General features: G+C 36.3%; 1 long non-coding RNA gene across 1 annotated transcript; it reads left to right on the top strand.

The window, feature by feature from the left end:
- The first annotated feature begins 731 nt into the window (after nucleotides 1-731).
- On the top strand, nucleotides 732-3,668 carry LOC132618481 (uncharacterized). Its single transcript, XR_009574143.1, has 3 exons — nucleotides 732-1,059; nucleotides 2,046-2,120; nucleotides 3,429-3,668. It is a non-coding gene; the product is annotated as an uncharacterized LOC132618481 (long non-coding RNA).
- Nucleotides 3,669-7,304: the final 3,636 nt, after the last annotated feature.

The following is a 7,304-nucleotide window of genomic DNA, read 5'->3' as shown; positions in this document are numbered from 1 at the left end:
ATCATATAAACCTATAAAATTGAAGTAAACGACATTAAATGCACTATTTTCTCAATCAAAACATAACAACAATCTAAGATTAAAGAATAAATAAGTTAGTAAAATACCAACTTATCAAACCCCCAAACTTAAACTATTGCTTGTCCTCAAGCAAATCAAATCATACAATTTCCTTCAAAGGATTCCATTCAAAAGTGCACCAACATCATACCAAGTCAAAAAGTCTACTTTAAGCACAAACATATACTTTGATTGGTACCAACAATTAATCCAAAACATATGAATTACCACTTCTTCTCAAAAACTTCATTTCATTTCAAGTGCTCAAACACCAAACTAGACAAAGTAGTAAATCAAGTCATGACACTAAAGTTTCAAAATTTGCCTCATCATCACAAAACAACTTTCTCTTGTTCATTCCTCTCAATTGGAAAATGGAACAAATTCACAACTCAAATTCTCATGTGCCCTCACAATCAAAAGAGAATCCCAACTCGCAAAATGCAATTTAAAACATAAATGGGATATCAAATAGAAAGAATTAACTCTCTCTCTCTCTCTCACACAAAGATGTTCAAATGCACACAAGTTGTAACGACCCGTTTGGTCGTTTTGGCGATTCAAACTCTTTTTCCCAAAATACCCTTCCCGTAGCTTGGAAATAATATTCTTGACTTGCCGGGACAAGTGACACAGTCATATAATTGATGGGTAATTTTTGAAATATATTTATTTTATGTGTGTGAATAGTTTATTAAGAATATGAGTTTCACACATATAAGGTACAAGTTGGTAAATAAAGTATTTGACAGAATGACTATATTTTAAAGTATACAAAGGGTTAAGTGAATAAATTAATTGTGGGAACTATTGTGATGAGTTAATGGGCCAAGTTCATAGTTCATTTAACACCCTATGTCACATGGCCCGTATATATGAGTGAGTTTAACTATTTAAGTGAGTAGGGTTCCTAAGTGTTAAGGGAAAAATTAGAAATTTCAACCAAGGAGCGGTTTGGCAGAGGATACGGCATCACAAGATTCGATTTTCGTACTTCAGGTAAGAGTAAAGCTTCCATACTTGGGCATTTGAATATAACACTTGGCATCAATAATATTAATATTGTTTGGTGGAGTAGAATCTTAGTTCAAATTGATTTGTTTGGGTCCGTGGGTGTTTGGTCTTTAAGGAGTTAGGAGACAAGAATTAGTGGATCAATCATGGTGTAATCATTAGCTCATAATAGGGAAAAATGATAGGATAGGTGTATTGTTATATGGTCCTATGTATATGCTAGGATGGAGAGGTTACTGTTGTAGTTTTCATTTTACTTCAAGTTTTTAAATGTGTCTCATTATTATGATTATTATAACATTTGTTGGTGAAGTGAACTTTTCCAAATACGGTGGTCATTTGACACAAAGTGTTTGGGTTGGTTCTTTTAGAGCTAGGGAGATAAAAATTGTGGTTGTCTTGGTTAATAATGACACAATGATAGGAGAGCCAATGATAAACGAATGATAAGCCAATCATTAGGGCAAAATTGATAGAATTGAAGTACTATTAATGGTCCCTGTACGTTTGGTTCTTTTTGAGTGAAAGTCACTGGTTTTCTTTTGGATTATGCTTCAGTTATTGGAGTCCACTTATACTGGTCGTGTGCAATTTTAGTTTTTATATATATTGGGTTGTGTGATCGAACATTTAGTGCACTAGATTATATATACACCTTCAAATCATGCTATTTGAGTCATGAAAAGTTAGATGTTAATCCTAAGTAAAGATTTTGGGGGTAATTGAAGGTTTTGAGCCAGTCTTAAGAAATGAGAATTTATCATTTGGGAGAAAATTTGTGGATGGAATTGTATAATTTTCTGAATATAGGACTCTTAGGTTATGGGTTAAATGATTTTTAAAGAAAATTCCAGTTTTACCCTTGTGGGCTCGAGGTCACTTTTCGGGGTGCGTTTTTAGGTTTCACATATAAGTGTAGCAATATGGGCGCTCTTAGATTCGTATTCTAATGTAGATTATATATTTGATAGACTTTGTCCGTTCGGAAGCACTTCAGAAGGAAAAGGCTTTGGCGTGAAAGTTCGTGGCACCTGTTCGGCATTGAGGTAGGTTACGCCTTACTTTATGTCTAGACTCCGGTTAGCGAAATGTATGTAGATAGTAGTGATTGATGGGAAAAGCATGATAGGTCTTCAGGTATGGTGTGGAGGTGAATTGCATCTAGGTTGGTATTGTCAGCTGTTATGTGGGCTTGTCGCCATTATTGTGATACTGTTATGCGGGCCTGTCGCCATCATTGTGATATTGTTATGTGGGATTGTTTCCATGGTTGTGATTTCATGTACTTGATATAAGTGTCTCTCTCTCTCTCTCTCTCTCTCTCTCTCTCTCTCTCTCTCTCTCTCTCTCTCTCTCTCTCTCTCTATCTCAGTTATCTCACTTGTCATATAGAAGAGGGAGGTTATTACTGAGAAATTGAATATTGAATTGCATTTCATAGTATGAATCTGTGGAACCTATGATTGCGGTGATTATTGAGGTTGATTTCATGAGTGGCATGCATCCCATATTCCATGTATTATTTGATGTGATTACCACCTAGTTGTATCTCTGTCACATACTAGCTCACTCATCTCATGAAAGGGAAGGGTAATATTGATGATAGAACCATGGGCAATAATGACTTGTACTTGTTGATGATATTGTTGAGACTGATATCATGCATGATATGCATCCATATTATTCTTATGTTTTCCTGATGGTGAGGTGAGTGATTGAGAGACTCTGAGTTCTTTGCCGGAAATTGAGAGTGACAGAGAGACTCCGAGGTCCTTGTCGGAGATTGAGAGTGACGGAGAGACTCCGAGGTCCTTGCCGGAGATTGAGAGTGATTGATAGCCTCCGAGATTTCTGCCGGAGAGCACGAGTGGTACATGGACTTCGCGGGTCCCCCATGGGTCATGACTATAAGGCATTGCCATAGCATGTGTGTACGAGAGTGGAGCGTGAGAGGTGAATACTGTATTGCATAACATTTACATAGCACGGCATTGCATTGCATAGCACTCCATTTGAATTGCTATTCATGTCATTACATGGCACATTCTCTGATTGATTCTTGATTTGTGAATTATGGAGTTGTTATTTGTAAGTATTTATTTTAGAGGCTTGATGGGCTCGAGGTTTAGAGATTTCCTCCTAGGCTTATAACTTGAGACATTGAAATCCCTTGTGACTATCGTTACTGTAAGACTTCCATATTTGCTAGAGTTGTGACTGTGTTTGATTACTTATCTGCGTACTTGTTAGTTGCTTTCTGTTTATATGCGTGAACTAATCATTGTCGGCCTATGATACCTACGAGCCTGGTGTTGTGCTCATACTACTCTTGCTACACTCCTTGTGGAGTGTAGAGTTATTTTCAGGTGATGTTCGGAGTCTCATGACCGTTTCGAGACATTCATCAAAGGCATTTAGGTGAGCTATTTGAGATCTTGCAACCCAGAGTCTCTCCTTAGATTTTTGTTGTTCTCTATCCTTAAACAGAAGTCGTATCCAGTTTGAGTCTATTATCTACTTCCAATTGTAAACTCCTTAGAAGCTCTTGTACGAGTCTAGACCAGGTTTTGAGAATTTATTATAATGAAAGTATTTCTTCCACATTGGTTTAATATTTAAACTGTTGGAGTGTGTTTACATATTGTTATTCCGCGTGTTGTATCAAATTAAGGTAGTTAGGGGAAGGGTTCGCCCACTAGAGGGGGTTAGGGTGGGTGCCCGCGTGATCCATGATTTGGGTCGTGACACAAGTAGTACCATAAGCTTGCCCTTCATGTATTTTTTTCCACTAATGTAGACACACTTGGTTCAAAATCAATTAGGACTTAAAGGGTTGTAATGTAGGCTTTTGGTTAAGGTAGGACACAGTTTGGGTAAAAGTGACTCAAAACCTCCCTAAGCACTACAATTTTCAACAATAAAAGCACACTTCCTTTGAAACTTTTCTACCCCTTTCTTCATTTTTCATTTCACCAACTAGTCTTCCATTTATTCACAACTCTTATTATTCCTTCCTTCCTTTTGCTCTTCCTTTTTTTTTTTTCCAAAATAACAAGGAAGTTTCCAAAAAAAAATTATTTTTCTTTTCTATTCTACTACTACTTTTTTTTTCACCTTTTCACCTTTAAAGTAACTCCTATATCACAACTTTTTCCAACCATCACCCCCAAACATAGGTTTTTAGCTGATGTTTGCACTTTCAAAACACTTAAGGAGGTAGGATGCCAAAAGATAGATCAATAAAGAACAAAATGTTAAACCTTGTAACATGGTTGCCAAAGAAAAGGTTAAAGGCTCAAAAGGGGTTGACTACGGAAAATATGCAAGGTAGGAAATTTAAGGCAAAAACGATCCAAAGAAGGCCTGACATCATTTTTCAAACCAAGTGTAACCTAGAATTTCGTCTTGAAACTCATTCCGGGCAAGTTCTAGACCACAAATAATGCAAAAGAACTCACAAAAACCTCACCACACATGGCACATGAAAACCCAAGTAGAATATGTATAAAAAATCCAATGGAAACAAATGAACTCAAAGAAAGTCACTTATAGTCTAAAGAGACCATTTAGTGAACAAAAGAGCCAAACATTGAATCTAAAAGTCACAACAAGAATCCTTACTTCAATCATTTTTCTTTTTCAAAATTCAAGAATTCATATGCCAAGGTTTAAATATGTTGGTACCAATTAAGCCACAAATTGGCCAAGGGGTAAAAATCACAACTCACACCACTTTTACTCCTAAACTACCTAAAACTACACCTAATATAAATATGTCAAAAGAAAAAGAAAAAAAAAAACTCAATCTACCAAAGTTATCATCCCCATCACAAAAATATTCATCAAGATAAAGCCTCCCCCAACTTACATAGTTGCATTGTCCTCAATGTAACTATACAATAGAAGCAAGGTAAGAGGGACTCCCTAAAAGATGTATCACTAAGCAGCCACACCAAAAATTGATGACGTCCTGCATTCTGAAGCATGTCAAATAATGACACCATGACAAACAAATTCACTCAAGCCAACTCCCAAAAGAATCTTATTCTTGGCCAAGCTTATGAAGTTATTAGCTTAAAATCCCAACAAGAATTATGAAATGGTTCAACAAAACACCTCTTTAACAAGTATACACCTATGCAGTGATATCTAATACATCTCAAACCAAGAGTTGAACTTTCAAATATGAACTGACCAAAATGATCAGAGATGTAAGGAAACCATTGCTAATTGAGACACTTATTATCGGCATAGATATAACATAATCATGTCAAATAATTGCAAAAACTCTTGCCCACAAACAGTATAAGATAACAATTTTAGCAAGGTGTCCGAACCCCCACTCATATCCAAACCGCACACCAAAACTTACTTAAAATCAACTCCTAATAGGGATCGGTTACTCAGACTTCACGGGCAAATGAAATCGTCTCTCAGACAATTCATCGAACACGTTGCAGGCATCATACAATTAGCTTAGTTTCAGCACTAATGGTAAGTGATCAACCCTCCCAAAGTATTGGGAATTATATTTCAATCATAACTTCATCTCAATCAACCAACAACACAACAAGAATTGGTCAAAATAATGAGGTCGGTCAATTGGTCAATCAATTTTAGTACAAAGATTTATTATTATTTTATTAGTCTTGAATGGCATGTCTCAAGCTACGAAGAATTCTCTATAATTGTTCATGATCAAGTATTTTCTTCAAGCTTAGAAGAAGTCCCTACAAGTGTTCGTGATGAGGGGAAGTTTCTACAAGTGTTCGTGTAAAAGAAAAGTCCCAACACGCATTTGTAATGAAGTATTTTCCATAAGATTTTCAACAAAAAGTTGAGGAAAGAGAGAGACTTACCTGGTGGTTGTGAGAAACGAGAAAGGATGGTTCGAATTTGTGGGGAAGCAACGTGGTGAAAAGTGGAAGGAGACAGTAGGGACATGCTCTTTTTTGTTTTGAAGTAAGGAGGAAATAAGGGAATGATTTTAAACTGTAGGGGTCGTTTGGTAGATTGACTCATTAGTCCCGGGATTATAATTTCGGGACTAATTTATCCTATCTATTCGGATTATTTTATAGCATCTAAAAGATGGTATAAAATAATCCCAATATAAGTGAGATAAAAAGGTATAAGTTCGGATATCACAACATTAATGTTTGTACCATGTTTGATACAAAAATTAGTGTTGGGATATTCCAGCTTATACCTTAAACCAAACGACCCCTAAAAGTGAAAGACATACCTGGGGGCTTTAAGTTCTCAGCACAACATATGACCTTAAGTTTTGGCACAAGGCTTGGAACTCTTTTAAACTTAGACCAAGTTTCTAGCAACTTTAGCACAAATTGTGGAATGGCAAACTTTGTACGTGCTCAAACAAGAGGCTTTTTTCTTTTCAAGTTGATTTTTGCCTTTGCTGGACCAAAAATGACAACAAGCCCTCTGGACTAAAAAATAGGTGCAAGCTGCACTTTTGTGTCTTGTTGAGCTCAAAGAATGGTCCTGAAGCACTTTGTGCTTTCAATATGCAACCACTCCAACACCCCCAAATAATGTCTAAATCAATTTCAAAAATCATGAAACTTGGTAGAATTATCAAAAATAAAAACAAAAACTTATCTTAAAAAATATAATTTCAAAATTGAATTAAAAATAAAGGAGATATGGGTTGCCTCCCATAAAGCGCCGCATTTAACGTCGTGGCACGACATGCATTAACTTTACCATTTTTCCCTTCACTTGGAGGATATGAATTGTCGCCCAACTTTGAATCAAGAATACGATGACGCTCATGGGGCGGTGGTAGTAAAGCAAGGAGGCCAAGTCTCGAGTGTCGCGTCTTGCACATTTTTGCCTTTAAGTGAGGGATGTCGTTTTGTCTTCTTAGCATAGCAAACTTCAAAATGAAAACATATTCTTCTTCATCACCAAATTCCTCCATAGGCTCCGGTGATTCAATTTTCATATCTCCCACCAAGCACAATGCTGAAAAATGGTTAGAATGCGGTACAATGCGCTCAACTTTCAAACTTGCATGAATTTTGACATCCTCACCAAAAATGCACTAGAGTCTTCAAAAATTATGTTATGAACTTTTTCATTCAACTCTAGTATTATTTTTTCAATCTCGGCATCTTTCATTATCTTTGGGTTGGTTGGTTGGCAATTCACCATTAGCTCTTGAAAATCAATCTTTACCTCTTCTTCGTTGGAAACCAACTCAAAAC

The sequence above is a fragment of the Lycium barbarum genome, chromosome 11 (genome assembly GCF_019175385.1).
Source record: "Lycium barbarum isolate Lr01 chromosome 11, ASM1917538v2, whole genome shotgun sequence".
In the NCBI taxonomy this organism is placed as follows: Eukaryota; Viridiplantae; Streptophyta; class Magnoliopsida; order Solanales; family Solanaceae; genus Lycium; species Lycium barbarum.
This window is presented reverse-complemented; position numbering and strand designations above follow the sequence as displayed.